The sequence below is a fragment of the Lithobates pipiens genome, unplaced genomic scaffold, assembly GCF_037356315.1.
Source record: "Lithobates pipiens isolate NorthernLeopardFrog02 unplaced genomic scaffold, aLitPip1_a1.2 Scaffold_25, whole genome shotgun sequence".
Classification (NCBI taxonomy): Eukaryota; Metazoa; Chordata; class Amphibia; order Anura; family Ranidae; genus Lithobates; species Lithobates pipiens.
The window spans coordinates 177661386-177681605 of NW_027507787.1; the positions used below are offsets into that span (position 1 = coordinate 177661386).

General features: G+C 41.2%; 1 protein-coding gene across 1 annotated transcript in view; it reads left to right on the forward strand.

The window, feature by feature from the left end:
• DNTT (DNA nucleotidylexotransferase) overlaps positions 1-20220 on the forward strand; it is a 618183-nt gene that overhangs the window by 207745 nt on the left and 390218 nt on the right. The window lies entirely within an intron of this gene.

Genomic DNA, 20220 nt, shown 5'->3' on the forward strand with positions numbered 1-20220 from the left:
TCCATGATTTTTTGAACTTTATCCATGCTACCCATTTATCCTTACGCCCCTCATCAGCTACCCATTCTTCCTCCTCTCCCTCTGAACGTTCTATATTCTGTATTTCATTTACCCTGAGTATCCAGTCCCGTATCTTAGGACTGTCCGTCTCCCCCCATTTTTTAGGGATTAGACTTTTTGCGGAACTGAGCAGTATAGGGATTAAAGAGGACGTATATTGTCTCACAGAGCTTTCGGTCCCGTGAAACAATACAGTCCAGGGGTCTTCTGCTATGTCTTTATTTGTAACAACTTTTATTAGCTCTAGCACCTCCTTCCAATACTTTTTAATATTCGGGCAGTCCCACCAGATGTGAGCCATGGTTCCTATTGTCTTACACCCCCGCCAACACTCTGGGGATTGCGCGGTTACAAATTTACCTAGTTTGTCTGGGGTCGCATACCACCTTGCGAGGCACTTATAATTTAATTCCGTCAACTTGTGGTTAACCGTCGCACTATGTGTTAGTTTCATTATTTTCTCCATTGTCTGTGTACAACATCGAGTCCCCAGCTCTCTTTCCCATTTTTTAATGTAAGGTGGGCCCTCCCGACCTTCCACCGCAGATAGAATTTTGTATATTCGACCTATGTTATTTTTTGATTTTTCTCTACGGCAAAGCCGCTCGAGAGGCCTATAGTCTTCCTCGCCTCTAATTGGATGGGGCAATTTTAATATAAAGTGTCTTAACTGAAGGTACCTCCAAGTGTCTATACTCATAAGTTCCGTGCTCGTTCTTAGTGCTTGAAACGTGTTTATTTTACCTCTGTAAATAATATCTTTTACTTGTGCATTATTATTTATTATCCAGTTTCCCCCCACCTCCTGTTTCCCCGGCATAAAAAAATCATTGTCTTTTAAAAAAATCAAAGGTGAATTATAACTCCATTTATTTTGTGCATGTGTTCTGTCCCATAATCTAAGAGCAATCCGTGTTATTTCGTGTGTGTTTGGCCCTATTGTCCTGTATTGAGGGGGGTTCCAGATAATTCGTCCTAACTGTGCTTGACTCATTGCCTTTTCTACTTTTACCCACCTTTTATTATTTACCTCTTTTCCCCATTCCACCACTCGAGTAAGTACTACCGCGTTATAGTATTTTTTGAAATCCGGAACGGCAAGGCCCCCCTTTTTTTTTTCTCTGCTCAGTACCGCGAAGGCTATCCTTGGTTTTTTATGTTGCCAAATATACCTTGAAATCAACCCCTTTAATATCCTGAAGAAAACTGGGGGGAGCGATATGGGCAGCATTTGGAACTTATATAGAATCTTTGGGGTCAAAACCATTTTGACTGCATTGATCCGCCCTAACCAGGAGAGGTGGCTAATTGTAATTTTTTTTAATTCTCTTTTTATTTCCTCTAGTAGGGGGATGTAATTGTTAACATATATTTTCTTGATAGTATTGGAGAGGTAGACTCCTAGGTATTTGATCTCCTTTCGCCATGGGAACCTAAATTCCTCCTGGAGTCTAATCTTTTCCTGTCCTTCAATGTTGATATTTAAGACTTCGGACTTGTTGAGGTTTATTTTTAAATTCGAGACTTCCCCATATTTTTCCAGTAGCCTCAACAAGTTCGGAATCGTGATCCTTGGGTTGGAGATATAGAACAGCACATCATCCGCGTAAGCTGCGAGTTTGTGCTCTTCCTCTCCGACCGTGATCCCTTTTATGTCTGGGTTCTCTCGGATAGAGGCCAATAAAGGTTCCATAGACAGGACAAATAAAAGAGGGGACAACGGACACCCCTGTCTGGTGCCGTTCTCCATTTGAAAGAGGGAGGAAGACAGCCCATTCACTTTTACTGACGCCTGAGGGTGATTGTACAACACCTTGATCCATTGGATCAGTCTTGGTCCCAGACCCATCACTTTCAGAGTTTCAAACATGAGTCCCCAGTCTACCCTGTCGAATGCTTTTTCGGCATCTATCGACAGGAGTAGTCCTGGGGACCCATTCGTTTTTAAGGCCTGTAGCAGGAGCAGCGAGCGTACTCCGTTGTCCCGACCTTCCCTCTCAGGGATAAATCCGACCTGGTCCGGGTGCACCAGGTCGGACATCCTGTCCTTCAGCCTCGATGCTAAGACCTTGGCGAATAATTTGGTGTCAGCGTTTAATAAGGCTATTGGCCTGTAACTAGAGCACAGCGTACTATCCTTACCCTCCTTTAACAATACCGTGATAGAAGCCCGCAGGGCCTCACCTCCCATCGCAAAATCTTTAGCTAAGCCATTCATATGCTTACAAAGCTTGGGGACCAGCGTCTCTTTGTATTTTTTCAAATACGAAATCGTGAAACCGTCTGGTCCCGGGCTTTTCCCAGAGGCGGTATCTTTCAACGCCTTGTAAATCTCTTCTTCTGTAATGGGTCTGTCTAAGTTGCTTCTATCGTTCTCGTCTAGAGTCGGTAATTTCACTTTGTTCAGAAATTCCTTAATTTTTTCTTTTTTCCCTACATCTTTTGCCCCTTTCTGACTTATGTTATACAGAGCTTCGTAGTATTGCTTAAACACTTCCGATATCTCCCTGGATGTGTGGGTCATCTTCCCATCCTTATCTTGAATTTTATCTATAAAGTTATTCCCACTCTTCCTTTTCAGCTGCCTAGCTAGATGTCTACTTATTTTATTTCCCTGATAGTACCTCTCTCTGGTTCTCCTGTCCAATGTCCTTTTTGAATCCTGTTCCATCATATCTTTAAGTTCATCTCGTTTAGCCACCAGTGGATGGAAATATTTCTGCTGTTGCCCCCCTGTTTTTTTATGGGCCTGTTCTAGTTTATAAACCTCTTCTTTTAGACTTTCAATTTTTTATAGTCTTTCTTTTTTTTTCCTTGTGCCCATGGAGATGAGGATACCTCTGATATATACTTTATGTGCCTCCCATAGAGTGGCACCCGAAATTTCTTCTGTATCGTTAACAGAGAAATAAAATTCTATTTCCCTTAGTACTGCCTCCGCAATTTTCTCGTCCTGCAATAGGCTCTCGTTCAGGCGCCACGTGAACGGCAGCCTCTGCGTTTCGAGTATCCTCATCCTCACCGACACCGGAGCATGATCTGACAGTGTAACTATTCCAATCTTGGATTCTGTTACGAGATCCAACAACCTGTGGTCGACTAGTATGTGGTCCAACCGGGAGTACGTCCCATGTACGTGGGAAAAAAAGGTGTAATCTTTTTTTTTATCGTGCTGTAACCTCCATACATCCATCATTTGGTGTTGTTTCAGCCATAGTTTAATCATCTTCCGAGCCTTCGTATTTAACCCCCTAGCACAAGACGTACTATCCCAAGATGGATCCATACAAAAGTTGAAATCTCCTGCAAGGACCACATCCCCCATCTTAAATTCCTCTAACTTCCCCAGCACTATCTTCAAATATCTTATAGGGTTTTTGTTGGGGCAATATACATTTGCTAGGGTGAGGATCTTGTCCCCTAATTTTCCCTTTACAAACATATAACGGCCGTCGGGGTCTGTCTTCCTGTCAGTCACTGTAAACTTTATGCCTTTCTCAAACCCGATTGCCACTCCCTTAGCCCTTTTTATCGGTGAGTCCCCATATAGCCAGTTTGGATAGTTAGCCGAATATAGTTTAATATTTGAGTCTTGCGACAAGTGAGTCTCCTGTAAAAATACCACCTCTGCTCTGTACAGCTGTAGTTCCTTTAACAATTTGTGCCTCTTACCCACAGAATTCAGACCCTTTACGTTATAAGACAAGAAATTTACATCTAACATTTAAATTTTTCCAGATAAGATGAAAAAAGAAAAAGGCGTGATCTATGACACCTTGGTTGACTCTGCAAGACACCTCCCCCCCCCCCTAGCCTCCCCCCATCCCTACCTTCCCTCATCCCTCCCTCCCGACCTCCCCCCCTCCCATCCCCTGGCCAATTCCTGGCCTCTTTTCTGCAGCTGAGGATCTCCTCCATTCTGCAGACTTCTCCCGCTAGGGTGTGACTCCGACTAAGGCCCCCCGTGTCTGGGTCCCCCCTGCCTCCTTCCCCTAAGAAGGCAGGGGGTCCCCTCGCAGATGGGGTATGATATCCCGGGGTCCCACATGATCCTTCCGCCACCCTCACCTCCCACCCCTCTCACCCCCTCCCCCCTTCCACCATGCAAGAAAATAACCATCCAAAAGTCATACTCCCCCGTCAGAGGCCCCCGTGTCCATCCACTAGGGAACTTTGATATTCGTTGGTACTGGGATCCCTAGGTTATTACAGAAAACCTCCAACTCATCGAGGAATTTTAATCTGAATGTTCGTCCATCTCTTTGAACCAATAGGGCCGCAGGAAATCCCCAACTGTATCTGATATTTGCCGCTCTCAATAGTTCTAATAAAGGTTTTAAAAGTCTCCTCCGGGCCAGTGTACCTGCCGACAGGTCAGAGAAGATCTGTATAGAGACCCCTTCGTATATTAACGGGGGCGACCCCTTAAGCCTGCTCCATATCTTAACTTTGTCGTCATAGTGGCTGAATTTGATGATTACGTCTCTCGGGACCTCTTCCCTCAGACCTAGGGGTTTCCTCACCCTATGTACCCGATCGATCTTTAAGACCTCTCCTATTGCTTTTCCCAAAATGGGGTTAAAAATTTTTCCCATCTTAGCCTCTAGATTTTCTCCCTGTTGTTCCGGCAATGCTCTGACCCTCAGATTTTGCCGTCTATTCTGGTTTTCTTGTTCATCCAATTTATACAAAGTGTCCCGCTGATCTGTTTGCAATTTCTTTACTTGCGTTTGCAGTTCTAATATTTCGTGGGCCTGTTTTCCTGTTAGTTCCTCTGCCTCTTCCACTCTCCTCAGTAAATGGCCCATATCCATCCTGACATTTGAGATTTCAACTTTGATGGTGTTTTCAAGTTTGGCGAACATTTCCAACATTTCACTTTTAGTGGGGATTTGGGCGATGTCCCTCTGCCCCCGCGAATTACCATCTATTTCTGGGTCCGTATCCTCCCCTGAATTAGCTCCCGGGGCCCCTGCTGTCTTGGATCCTTCTCTCTTTTTCTCCTTTACTCCCTGCTGTTTTTTTTCTATACCGGGGCTTTTTAAACTGGTTTCCTTCAGATATTTCTGAATCGTGCTTGTATTCAGGTTCTCTTTTGGATCGTTCGCCTTTTGATTTCTTCCCCTCATGTTTACCCCTTTTGTCCTTTGCCTCCCCAGGTTTATTAGGGCAGAAAAAACAACACACAAAAAAGAAAAGCGACAATTCTTTGTACAGTCTCTCCTTAGTTGTGGCACCTGTCCTGCGCTGAAGGCTCCAGCCTCAGATCCGTTTTCACCTGCTCTATGATTTTAAGCGGGGTGAACTCTCCCATATAGCTTTTGCTGCGATTTCACACGCTCTCAAGATGAAAATTGCAGTGCGATTCCACGGCAAGGGCGACACGTTTAACCCGCTTAGCCTTCCGGCACTTGACCACTGTACTTTATGCTCAGAGCCGCTGCATCAATTTTTAGGTATATTACCTCTTACACATCCTTTATAGTTACATTCCGTTTGATCCTGTTTTACATCTTGATCTTTAATATGTAATCCTCTGGCATCAGTTCGCTGAGCCCCTGCTGTTCCTCTCTTCACTCCCCAGGATCTCACCAGCCCAGGTTCCGTGGGCATTCAACAGGTTTAGACAATCAGGGAGAGGATCAGGTAAAGTTCAACAAATATTCAGCAACTAAAAATCAGAGTGAATAGTAATCAGAAAAATAAATACCTGGGGAGGAAGGGGAATCTTGTCCGGAAGGCGGTAAGCAGCAAGTATCTACTTAGGGCTCCGCTGTCTTCCAGTGCTTCAGGGTAAACTTGAGGCTTTGGTTTGATTTATCTTTCCTTCTGTTCCTGGAGCATGGCTGATCTCGTTTCCTCTTTGTGTAGGTACATCACGCACTTTGCGGGGAGGTGGAGGGGGAAATCGGCGATTTCTTGCCGGTCCGTTAAGGCTCCGCCACACTATGGTTGTACTCTTCTGCTCATGCCCGCCGTGTGCGTCGAGATGCGGGAGGGATGAGGTGGTACGGGCCGGGCGGCTTCATGCATGGAGCTCGGCGTCCTTTCCCCTCGCGCTGCTCCAGCTGATCGTTAGGACCGCCCCCATCTGCTCACGCTGGCGCCGTCATCGGGTCCCTCCCCTCTCTCACGGACAGCACTCCATCCCGCGAAAATGGTGTTCTAATCTCCACACTGTCCAAAAAAACTAAAACAAAAATTGCCTTCAGTTATACTTTAATGTCAGACTTTGATGACCCCTTTTCATTTTTGATAAGTTTTTATTTCCCTTTAATTATAAACATCAGTAAAGCTACAGAGATGTGCCTATTTACACAAATGGCAATCCTCTGTCGCACCATATGTCTCTATTGGAGTTGAGCCTTGGGTAGTATTAAAAATCATTGAAGTAGAGGGAAAGATTGCCCTATTTAACTTATCAGGATTTTGTCTACCAAACTATCTAATGAGTTTTCTTATGATATAGAGATGTGAATGGAGATGTTAGAGCAGCCTCTCTCAACCATTTCAACACAGAGGAACCCTTGAAATAGTTCCCTGGTCTCGGGGAACCCCTGCTAAAAATGAGAAAATCTACAACTTATGATACATTAGTGTGATGGTTAGTGGGAAGAATGGTCCTTACACTTGGGCTCATTGGGAAGAATTACCCCCTTACAGATAGCTAAAAAGATCAATGGTGTCAGTGGGAACTTATCTGAGAGGCAGAAATTGCCCAATGCTGAAGCAACCCCTAGCAACCTTTGGAGGAACCCTAGGGTTCCACGGAATCCTGGTTGAGAATCACTGTGTTAGAGTATAATGGGAGTCATAAGTAAAACACTTGACTTGACTTGACTGGAGCACTTTTATTTGTTTGTTGCCACTTTCTTCCTATAAATTAGCAGACAGTACTATTAAATACTAAACTATTAGGGTAGATTTAGACATATGTATACATCTACTGGTTCTCTGAAGAGTAATCGACATTCAAAGCACTTTTCGGAGGCAATTGACAAGCATTGACAGGCAATGAGGACTCTGAGGAGGTCATATGTAACGTGGATAATCCACACTACCCCCAATCAGTGCTGATGACTAAAATACAAATAAAAATTAAGTGATATATATATATATGATGGTGCTGCAATCTACCAATATATTCAGTTTTGAAATGTGTGTATGTATATATATATATATATGTATATATATATATATATATATATATAGGAAAATAGATGCGCAACCAAAAATGAAAAGTGTACCAATGTGTGCAAAAACAAATGAACATATGTCAAACACCAGTGTTACATGTAAATCCTGTGCTAAAAGAAACATACAGATTCAAACAATTGTGTTCAAAAAACAACCAACACAAAATAGAAATAGAAAAAATATATAAACTGCGCTCAGGAAAGAATTACATGTGAAAAATACAAATAAATGAAAATAAACACAAACTATAGGCAGCAGCTCTGAGTGAGATACAAGCACTAAAATAAATAGAAAATATGGAAAGCTGCGCCAGTACCAATATATAATAAAACTAACTGTATAAATGAAAATATATAGAGGGTATATGGCTCTCATACAAAATAAATGCCTAAAGAGCAATCACCCATTGTGCATATAGCAAATACAAAGAAATATTTAAGTAGAGAACATGTAGTCTATGTGAAATGTAAAACTGCATATAAAAATAAAAGTGAAGGTAGAAAGATTTTTTATAGTCCAATAAGGTGTTCCAATGTAAAGGCGATTAACATGTCACCACCGTGAATCCACACAAAGCTGAAGATCTGTGCCCGTCACCGAATAGGTGATGCGCTTACCAGAAATATGGACAATAAAAGCCTTATTGACACTGGTCCGCGGCAGGGTAATGGAACATCAAATCACAGTACTTGCATCCAAAATGGCCCTTAATGTAGGTATATGGCGATACCCCAGCCTTTAGAGCTCTAATGGTTAATGGTCACATATATCTCCGGTAACACCATTAAAGAAAAAGAGATGCCTCCATAGCGTAAAAACGTCCGGGTAATTTATTAAATAAAAGAATCACACTTACATGGAATAACTTTAAATTAGCATCGAAAGCGGAACTGAACAACGCCGGCCGGCATTCAAACAAAGCGACCCGTCCTCCCCTCGTAGAGCGTGGTGGCGTCACTGCGTACCTTTCCAGACGCGTTTCGTCATAGATGACGTTATCAATGGGGAACGGGCAATGCAGCGACGCACCACCTATTTATGCCCGGACCTCGTTCTGAGATGCAAGATCCGGCCTCCAGCGCCATCTTAGCTGATGGCAAAAATGGCTAATCTTCCCATAGTGAAAGGGAATACAGAAAATAAACAAAGAAGAAAAAGAAAAGGATATTGCAGATCCCTGCCTGATGGCAAAGGTAAGTACTAATAGTGATACTAGGTAATGGTCCCAAAAGCTTCCACATTAAATGCGGTGTTGGGAAAACAAAATAACAAGTAGATATGTGAGTTCCAATATGAGACTAGAAACTCTGCACCAGTGTATATAAACGAAACCATAAAACATATATATGTGAGTGAATACATAGTGATAAAAATTGAAAGTTAATAAGAAAATGTGTATATAATAGGAATACACATGAGATGGAAACTAAAAATTACTACGGAGATGTGCATATAGTGAAGATATACATCACCAAAACATATAAAAATAATAGTGAATAAAACATATAATTATCAAACATATACAAATGTACAATGTTTGATTAAAGGAAAAATAAAAAATAAAAATAAAAATAAAAAATAAAATAAAATAAATGTTGGTACAACATTAAGTGAATATGTATACCTAAAAAAATGTGTATGTTAATTAAATAAAAATTAATCTAACTGAAAGAGGAAGTTGTCAGTACAACAAACCATAACAAACGTGTACCTATAATCAAATAATTGTAGACAACAAAAGGAGAATAAAACAAAAGGGGAATAAAAAGTAGATAAATAATAAAATGTAAATGAATAATATACCCATCTTATAAGAATGAGCCCATAATTAGTATATAATCCCTAATTTAAAAAAATATATGAATTATCACCCCCAATTTGATTATATAATTAATTATTAATTTTTGGCCTGTTCGGCATCTCAGAGCAGGTTTACACTAAAGAACACTGAAAGATATAAAAAATACATATATAAAAAATGTATGAATATACCCATACCTTATACAGTAATACTCTAAATACAATAATAATAAAGGAAAAAATAAAAAAATAAGAATAATACACTATATATTAGAGTAGAACAAGCAAATTCATGAATTATCAATGAAAGCGTTAATGTCGGTATCGATGTTCAATCCATATGGAGTATATGATTTTAAACAATGGATCCAAGACATTTCAAGTCTTGAGATTCCTCTCACCAGCGGGCTACCACGCCAATGGGGCTGAAATTTATCTATTCCCAAAAATAGCGTATTTGATGGATCTTTATTGTGGGCAACCAGGTAGTGCTTGGACACAGAATGCTTAGGGAACCCTATCAAAATGTTGGTTATGTGTTCGTTCAAGCGCACCTGTAGTGGGCGCTTGGTCCGACCCACATACTGTAACCCACATGGGCACTGGAGCAAATAAACCACCCCCGTAGTGGAGCATGTGATACAAGGTTTAATAACATGGTTCCGCCCCGTAGTTGTACCCACAAAAGAGGTAGTACGTCTACGTGGGCAGGAATTTAGGGAACAGACCCTACATCTTCCACATTTATAGAAGCCAGTCAACTGATCGAAAAAAACATTACTTTTCTGTGGTGGATCGATGACATTAGGGGCCAATCGGTTCCGCAATGATGAGGCACCTCTAAAGACTATTCTAGGTCTCTCTGGAACTATCTCTTTTAGAGCAGCATCGCTGCTAACAATGTGCCAGTGTTTATTAACAAGTTGTTTAATCTTCTTTTGTTGAATAGAATAAGTGGTCACAAAGGGAACAAACCCTTGGACATTGTCACCTCGTGGGCCTTTCTCAGAAAGTAGTTCCTGTCTATTCATACTGGTCACCATCTTAATAGTGTCCGACAAGAAGTCTGGCTGGTAACCCTTCTCGAGGAACCTAGCAGTAAGAATCTCTGCCTGGGACAGAAATTCTCCAACTTCTGAGCAATTCCGTCTTAGTCGTATATACTGACTCTTCGGGATTGAATTAAGCCACGGTATATGGTGGCAGCTATCAGTGGGGATGAAGGAGTTTCTATCTGTATCTTTGAAAAACATAGAAGTGACAAAACGGTCATCCTTCACAGTGATAACAAGGTCCAAAAAATGAATCATAGATTGGCTAGTCACATAGTTAAGTCGTATGCCCCTCTCGTTCATATTAAGAGATTCCAGGAACATATTCAAATCATGGCTGTTACCATCCCATAGGAGGAGGACGTCATCAATGTACCTAGCCCATAGGACTATTTGGGGTACATTTTTGGCATAGATGACATCCTCCTCCCAACGGGCCATAAAAAGATTCGCCAAACTAGGGGCATACTTAGCCCCCATGGCGACACCCTTAACCTGCCTGTAAAATTGTTTACCAAACCAAAAATAATTATGCGAAGCCGCAAATTCTAATAAACACATAATAAAAGTAATTTGTTCATCAGACAGGCCCGAATATCTATTTAAATAGGATTGAACTGCTTCAAAACCCAAATGATGTGGGATGATGGTATACAGTGATGTGACATCAGCTGTAACCAACCAGATGCCTGACTTAGCTGAAATGGCTCCCAACATGTTAATAATGTGCCTAGAGTCCTTAACATAAGAAGGCGTAACCCTAACCAACGGTTGCAGGTAAAAATCTATATATCTGCCCACCCGGGACGTAATAGAATCTATCCCACTAACTATGGGTCGTCCCGGGGGGCAGATAGGGTTCTTGTGTAATTTGGGCAAATAATACAAGATAGGGGTACGCGGAGTTTGTGGAATCAAAAATAAACTCTCCTTAACATTCAAAATCCCGGTCTCACGACCTACAGCAACTATTCTTTCCAATTCCTATTTATATTGTGTCTTGGGAACGGAGGGCGAGACAACATAGGTATCAGTGTCGCCCAAAATCCTATTCATTTCTGATAGGTAATCTGAGCGGTCTAAAACTACTATTGCGCCACCCTTGTCGGCTGGTCTAATGACCAAATCTTTCCTATTGCACAATGAATCCAAGCCTTGTAGATTTTTATTCATCCTGGTTTTCTTGACTTCCAATGAATCTAAGTCCTTTAATACTAAGTCTCTAAATACACGTAAGGCAGGTGGGAGTATACCTGGAGGATTGAAAAGTGACGCATTTGCTAGACCCGAATGGGCTACCTGTGAGGTTGAAGTATTGGGATTGTCCCCTAAGTTATTAGTGGAACAGCCAACCATATATCTTTTTATATTAATTTTCCTTACAAACTTGTGAACATCCATATAAGTCTAAAAATTTATTCAGACTAGTTGGAGGCACAAACTTTAACCCTTTATCCAAAATTAATTGTTCAGATGTTGATAGGGGTTTAGAGCTCAGATTGAAAATCCCTTTACCTACTACATCCTGGGCCTTTTTTGCTGCTCTAATTCTCCTCCCCCCTCTGGTTCCTCTCCTCTTTCCCCCTGCCTTTTGGTGCCCTGTATGGGTTTGGGAAAACCCCAACTGTTGGGTCCCAATAGCCCTAGACCTCTCTCCAAAGGGACCTCACCAGGGACATGCTGGGGTCCAACAGGTGGAGCACCACCTACAGAGGGAGGTTGCAAATTATGTTCCCTCTCTGGGCCATTGAGGTCCCTTAGTGGAAAGAAAGCATTCTTAGTAGGGACATTGTACTCCCATTCAGAATAACCTCCTATATTGTCTTGTGTGAAAGGTCCATAACCATATTGATTATCGGTGTAATAATTCCATCTATCCTGATAGTATACCGGTGGACCCCGTCCTCTTTGATTAGAGTATTGACCCTGGTCCCTCCCTCGTGGGGGGTGATTCACAATGTGGGGAGGGGGATAAGTTGTATTCCCATTGGCGTAGCCGTTAAAAAATCTTGGAGGACCAGGAGGTCTCCAAGAACCCCGTTGGGGAACTGTCCCTCTATTGTTACCACGCCCTCTGTGAGGTGATTGGTAAGAATGATGAGTTATATTCTGTTGGACTTGATTAACAGAATGTATACGTTTATGGCTGGGAGGTTGAGTAGGTGGTGGGTACATATCGCCCACCGGCCTTTCTAGTTGTCTTACTGTGACCTCCATATTGTTTGTTTTAGGAAGATCCTCAAGGAGCTTCTTCTGCCATTCAAACACAATGTTGCCATTGTAGTCTGCCAAGTCCCTATTGTATTTTTTCTTTTTCTTGACTCTTTGATCCCTATCCTCTTTCTCAAGGATTTTCAAAAAAATTTGAGACTTATCCTGATATTCAACACTACCTTTAGCGGAAGTAAGGTTAACCTGGAGACATTTAATTTCCTCATCAAGTTTGGATAATTTGGCAGTTTTTTTACCAACCAGAAATCTGAGGAAGTAAAAATAAAAATAACAGCTGCTCATCAGCATATATACATTTACATTTTAAATGTGCTGAAAAAAGTCTTTGTGCTAAAACCAAAAAAACATATACAGTGGTGTGAAAAAGTGTTTGCCCCCTTCCTCATTTCCTGTTCCTTTGCATGTTTGTCACACTTAAGTGTTTCGGAACATCAAACCAATTTAAACAATAGTCAAGGACAACACAAGTAAACACAAAATGCAATTTGTAAATGAAGGTGTTTATTATTAAAGGTGAAAAAAAATCCAAACCATCATGGCCCTGTGTGAAAAAGTGATTGCCCCCTAAACCTAATAACTGGTTGGGCCACCCTTAGCAGCAACAACTGCAACCAAGCGTTTGCGATAACGTGCAATGAGGCTTTTACAGCGTCCTGGAGGAATTTTGGCCCACTCATCTTTGCAGAATTGTCCTAATTCAGTTACATTAGACTGTTTTCGAGCATGAACGGCCTTTTTAAGGTCATACCACAACATCTTAATAGGATTCAGGTCAGGACTTTGGCTAGGCCACTCCAAAGTCTTCATTTTGTTTTTCTTCAGCCATTCGGTGGTGGACTTGCTGGTGTGTTTAGGATCATTGTCCTGCTGCAGAACCCAAGTTCGTTTTAGCTTGAGTACACGAACAGATGGTCGGACATTCTCCTTCAGGATCTCTTGGTAGACAGCAGAATTCATAGTTCCTTTTATCACGGCAAGTCTTCCAGGTCCTGAAGCAGCAAAACAGCCCCAGACCATCACACTACCGCCACCATATTTTACTGTTGGTATAATGTTCTTTTTATGAAATGCAGTGTTCCTTCTACGCCAGATATACTTGGACACACACCTTCCAAAGAGTTCCACTTTTGTCTCATCGGTCCACAGAATGTTGTCCCAAAAGTCTTGGGGATCATCAAGATGTGTTGTGGAGAAATTGAGACGAGCTTTGATGTTCTTTTTGCTCAGCAGTGATTTTCTCCTTGGAACTCTGCCATGCAGGCCATTTTTGCCCAGTCTTTTCCTAATGGTGGAGGCATGAACGCTGACCTTAACTGAGGCAAGTGAGGCCTGCAGTTCCTTGGACGTTGTTGTGGGGTCTTTTGTGACCTCTTGGATGAGTCGTCGCTGCGCTCTTGGGGTAATTTTGGGCGGCCGGCCACTCCTGGGAAGGTTCACCACTGTTCCATGTCTTCGCCATTTGTGGATAATGGCTCTCACTGTGGTTCGCTGGATTCCCAAAGCTTTGGAAATGGCTTTATAACCCTTTCCAGGCTGATAGATCTCAATTACTTTCTTTCTCAATTGTTCCTGAATTTCTTTGGGTCTCGGCATGATGTGTAGCTTTTAAGGATCTTCTGGTGGACCTTACTGTGTCAAGCAGCTCCTATTTAAGTGATGCCTTGATTGTGAACAGGTGTGGCAATAATCAGGCCTGGGTGTGGCTATAGAAATTGAACTCAGGTGTGGACAGCCACAGTTATAGTATGTTTTAACAAGGGGGGCAATCACTTTTTCACACAGGGCCATGATGGTTTGGATTTTTTTTCACCTTTAATAATAAACACCTTCATTTACAAATTGCATTTTGTGTTTACTTGTGTTGTCCTTGACTATTGTTTAAATTGGTTTGATGTTCCGAAACACTTAAGTGTGACAAACATGCAAAGGAACAGGAAATGAGGAAGGGGGCAAACACTTTTTCACACCACTGTAAAGTGTTCGATAAAGTCCAAAAGTTAAATCCTCAGGTTTAAGACCCCAGAAAAGCTTTTCTTTTTTTTCACAACATGGTCCCACACGATAGCCACGGAATAAAAAAATGCCAGATGGCCGCTTGCCAGAAATGTAGGATCTCTATTACGGAGATCTAGTAGGCATAGACCAGGGAAATCACTCGGGCTGGAGGCGGCAATTTCAACCATCCATCCGGATCCTCTCCTATGCTAGTGAGTTCAGACTCCACTCTGCTCCATGAGACCTGTGTTTGCAAATAAGGGCTTTCAAATGGGTGGATCAAGAAAGGAAAAAAAGGAGGCTTCATAGTGCAGTGGGTTTTTAAAAAACAAAGTTCCTTTATTCCAAAAAGCAACAACATTACAACTATCATCTGTAACCAGCAAAGCAAAGAAACTTGCACTTCAAAGCCAAAAGACACAGCCGCGGCTCGCGTCAGCTGGCTGGTGCATGGTGTATGGTGACGTCCAATCTTCTAGCTCCACCCTGGGGGAAATAAATAAGACCCCCTACCTTCTCCTGGCCTCCACTGGAGTTGGTAAGCAGGATCCAAGAGGGTTCCGTTATTCGCTTTCTCAGGATGCAAGGTATTCTGTTGTGAAATGCCCAGCTCTGAATTTTAGTTGGTGGGGGGAGGGGATATTTAGCAGTGACATGCTGTGGGGCACCCTAAAACTCAGAAATGCCCTTGTCATCTTGAGACTTCAGGCCCTGTTCTTTGTACACCACCCCAAACCAATGTTCTAGTTTTGGTGTTTGGAGTAGAGCAGGTATACAACAAATTAACAAGAAACATTGCTGGCAAAACATCATTAAACATTACTTACCTTTATTTTTCTTGATACTTTTGCTGTAACCTATTTAACATTCCTTCAAGAACTTTCTTTCCAATGAACATTAATGCAGAAAAGGATCTTTTTTGCTATAAGACAAATTTGAGTGAATTAAAATATAAATAGCAACACTTAAATGTCTTGTGACAGCCTTGCAGAGTTATTGCCATGGTACAGGATTATATTCTTTCAAAGTGAGAAAGAAATTAATTAATAAACAGCCCTAGAAGATCTCAAACACTGCTAACACTAGAAAAACTATACTAATGTAGCGCCCTGCTCCTAATGAGTAGACTCTATTGTTTTTGTAAATTTAAGTTTGTCTGAAGCTGCAGTTTGGCTCAGGCTAATTATGTCACAGTTCTGATCTGTACCAGTTCAACTGGGTTGTGCTAGTTTCCACTTGGCCGTGAGTGTCGCTGTCACCACCCGTAAGTATTGGAAATGTAACGGGCTGAATGCATTGGGTACCCCTTTTACTCAGAAATAGCCCAGTGAGAGTGGTTCACCTGCTGTGTAAGGGTACTTAAGGTACAGGCGCCATATTTTTGGGGTTCGTTATCCTGACCTGGTGGCCCTCCTGGCCTGAGGTGTGTGCTGCCTGTCTCTATGTCTCGGAGGCCGGATGGCCCGAGACTTTGTAACTGAAAAGGGTGGGCCCAAAAGTCTTGGGGCCTACAGATCCAGGGGTGGTCCTGTACTGTCTTGCCTGCAGGGAGAAGCCAAGCGACTGGAGGATCCTGGGGAGGACTTTTTCAAGAGAGGACCGAGCAACACGGCTGGTATCTCTGGAAGAGCCTGGAGACTCAATTGGAGGACACATCCCGGGTCACCTATCACACAGTATCACGGATAGGCTGAAGGAAACTGGTACTGTGTGACAACCCTATAATTTCTCAACAAATTGCTGGTTGTGCTCTCCTGTGGCAGAGGATTGCACAACGATTTAGTTGAATTGACAAGTCTGTGGCAGAGACTTTGTTGGAGCATGTCACCGGCTGCTAATGAGAGAGGCCTATCCGGTGGTTGCTAGAGCCAGCCTGTGGAAGCTGTTTGTCCTCTAGATCAAGGAAATACCTCTAACCCGCAGTTACAAGGTACCTGAACTCCCCTTAACCCTCCCCTTAACCCTGCAATATATTACATTTTGGTTGTGGGTTTACCGCTTTACGATAGGTTTAGAAAAAGTGGTATCTCCTCTGTCTGTTTTCAGTGTACACAAAGCTATATGTAACGGAAAAGTTTTTTTTTTTTTTTTTTTAATGATTGTACTGAGGTGTATTCATGTCTATGAGACTCTTACCTGTGGCAGAACAATCAAAGCATATTTTATGGGTACAAGAAGGCTTTTGTTTTAATTAGCCTCAACATTTAAGCCCCTCTCACCTATGACATAATTTGGCCACACCCACTGTTTGCCGCCGCACACTACGCATTCCACATTACTCTTCTATTAGGTATGCCAAGGGTGCTTCAGGTCTTTTACAATCCTAAAAACACCCTTGGCATAAGGAAAACCATTTTTTTGTATATCAAGCAGAGTGTGGCCCAACTTATGATCTAACACACAGGTTCACTGGTTTCTTAAAGCTCCCCTGATTGTGAAGTAGCAGGCTGATAAGTACATCTCTCTGTCACTCCTTCCTCCTATCAATATGTTCTTTGCGCTACAGCACAACTGATTGCATCCTTATGCTGCTTCTCCCTCCCTTACCTAAGCTCTGCTGTAAAGAAACTACAAACTCTGATACCAAGTCAAATTCAGGTACTTACACTTCTTGCATTAAAAAAATACATTTAAGTATGTAATAATAAATGAATAAAAGCTGAATTAGACTGTGTCCTATACATCTGCCTGAAGTTCAGCTTTAAGCTCATATAGTGTTTTTGACTTTTTGCTGTTTTCATTGTAATAGGAAAATCAATGCCACGTTTATCATGATTTGAAAAGACAATATACTTTGTCTCAGTTCTTCCAACATATAAAAAAATGTCCTGCTCCCAAAGATAAATGATGAGCTTTAACAGACGATACTGGTAAGGAGAGGAAAGTTCCGACTCCGCGAAACAAAACTGCAAACTTGTTTTATGGCTTTCCTGTGCCATGCGAATATTGTAATTATACCTCTACCTTCCCGGGGGCTCCTGCTGAGATGGATCCCTACTGTTTGTTTCATGTGCACAGCATGGGCTTCAGCAAAGCTTGAATAGAATTTCCTGTGGATGGAAAATATTTCATGCAGAAAATACATTCAGCGCAGGCTTGGTCACCTTGATGTGCTGCAGAGAAGACTGGATTCTTATATTGTAGAGATTGTACAGAGGTGGACCTTAGGACTTCACACTTTAACCTAGGACAAGTGATCTTGTTGAGTTCTTCTTTTCATTTTTTGGGTAAAGCCATGAACACTGATGGGAACATCCTTTTCAAACAATTCAATGCAATATTGAAAAATATAAAATTTTTGGCTTGGATTTTGCAGGATTCGGATCGTTAATATATATATATATATATATATATATATATATAATTAGGGATAATTTGTGTATAATTTTTTTCCTTTTTTCGTTCTTTTCTTTGTAGAAAACAACTGGAACAAAACTGCAAAAACATGTATGCAAATTAAACACTTCATGATAAGTATTTACCATCCTCTTCAATAAAGGGCAACTCTAGCTGCAAGATTCACGCTGTGATAGTTAATGCATGGAAGATAGATTGTAATATGGTTTATTAAACAGTAATAATAGTAGAAGTGCAACTGAAGGCAAACATATTTTTCATTTTAGATAGGATAGAGGTATTTAAAACACCTGTCAGGTTTTTTATTGCTGTCTGTGTTCCCGCTAAGGAGATTCACCCTCTCTTTCGTCCTGGTGACCATAATCACCAAAATAAAAAGTGAATGAAAATCCCAAATTGTGAGTGTTCACCAGAACAGGATAGGAGGGGAATTCTTCATTTGTTTTTATGGCCATGGGACAGGAAGTGAAGGGAAATCTTCATAGTCTGATACCGGATGGCCAAAAAAACCCAAAAAACTGGCAGGGGTTATAGCTAAGGATGTACCAATACCATTATGAGTACCGACACTTTTTTTTAGTACTCGCTGATACCAATTATTGATGCCTACCACAACTGTTTTGTTTACACTTTAGCTGTCAGTAATGGCATTGAAGAGTTATTTACAAATTAGATACATTTTTATAATTTTTTTTTGCACTTTTTTCAATGTGGAACGGGTACATTTATGTTAAAGGTGTACAAATATTAACAAACAAATCAAACAAAAAAAGTTTTAAACATTAATAGTTTATATAATAAAAGTGAACAAAAAAAAAATGACCAGGCCATTTTTTGCGATACGGCACTGCGTTATTTTTAACTGACAATTGTTTGGGTGTGTGACGCTGTACCCAAATAAAATTGATGTCCTTTTGTTACCACAAATTGAGCTTTTGATCACCTTTGCGTTTTATTTTTTTTGCGCTTTAAACAAAAAAAGACAGACAATTTTGAAAAAAAAAAAATATTTTTTACATTCTGCTATAATACATATTCAAGTAAAAAAAACAAATGTCTTCATCAATTTAGGCTAATATGTATTCTTCTACATAGTTTTGGTAAAAAAAATCCCAATAAGCATATATTGATTGGTTTTTGCAAAATGTATAGCATCTACAAACTATGGGATTGATTTAGGGATTCTAATTTTCTTTTATTGTTTTTACTGGTAATGACGGGGATCAGTGATTTTTAGTGGGACTGCGTCATTGCGGCGGACAAATCTGACCCTAAGTGACACTTTTTGGGGACCAGTGACACCGAAACAGTGATCAGTGTTAAAAAAAAATGCACCAATCACTGTGTAAATGGAACTGGCAGGAAAGGCCACATTACCTAGTGCATAAAACAAAGTACGGGTACGTTGTTTCACGCAATAGAGCTGCCCTGCCGCAGTATATATGCGATGGGTGGACTTCAAGTGGGTAACCTGACTTCATCTGCAGATCGAAGTTTATCTCTCCGATCTGTAGATGAATAAACAGAAATATACAAAAACAAACAATGCTTCTTTTTATCTTTCTGTTTCAGCGGCTGAGCAATGTTGTTAATAAGCATTACCCGGCTGCTTTTTTTTCCCCCAATGTGGGATTTTGTTTACACTTCAGCTGTCAGCAGGGGAACCTCACTGACAGCTGAATGAGTCATCGGTTGGTGGCCCAGCTCCTTAACAACCAATAATTGCCTGCTTTTTTCTTTTACATTTCAGCTGTCAGTGGAGGAATCCTGAAAGTACCGAACCTAAAGTTATTGGTTTCAGGTATCAGAGCATTTGCATGAGTACCGATATTTATGTGAATTTTAGTCTCAGCACTTGCCTTCAGTTCTACTTTAAAATTTCCAAAAAATGTGATTTAAAAAATCATGTCAGTGGGCAATTTGTACTGGGCATTTGAAGAAAAGAAATGCATAGATTGTTTTTTATGAAAATTTCATATCAGAACAAGAGGCAGCTGCTGATGCTATGTTCACATGCTGAATTTTCAGGTAAAAAGTAAGAAAAAAGAATGGCCTTTCATAGGCCATTAAAATTCCACCTAGACCCTAGGCCTGCCAAGTGTGCCCCCTGCCCCCCCCCCCCCCACTTGTACCAGATTAGACCACATGCCTTTTAACATGGGAGGGGTATTTTGCAAGACACCCTGTCCCAATATTGTAGGGAGAAAGACCTCTACCTCTCCTCTAGTGCCCCAAGATAGATATGGGAATAACATGGAATATAGTGGAATCTGGAATATAAAAAAGGACCACGGATATCGCCCCTCCCATTGGTACCCCTTACCCATTTCTAAAGAGCTACATGTGAATAAAAACACACTCAAGGAAAAGTGCTTTAATGACATTACATAATATCATATATACATATTTAAAAAACATGAAAAAGGGTTAAATATGCCCCCAATGTACTCCATCACCAAATATGATGTCCAGCTATGTAATCAATGCTTACCAGCAGCACTCCCATCACAAACTGGCAGATCTTTAG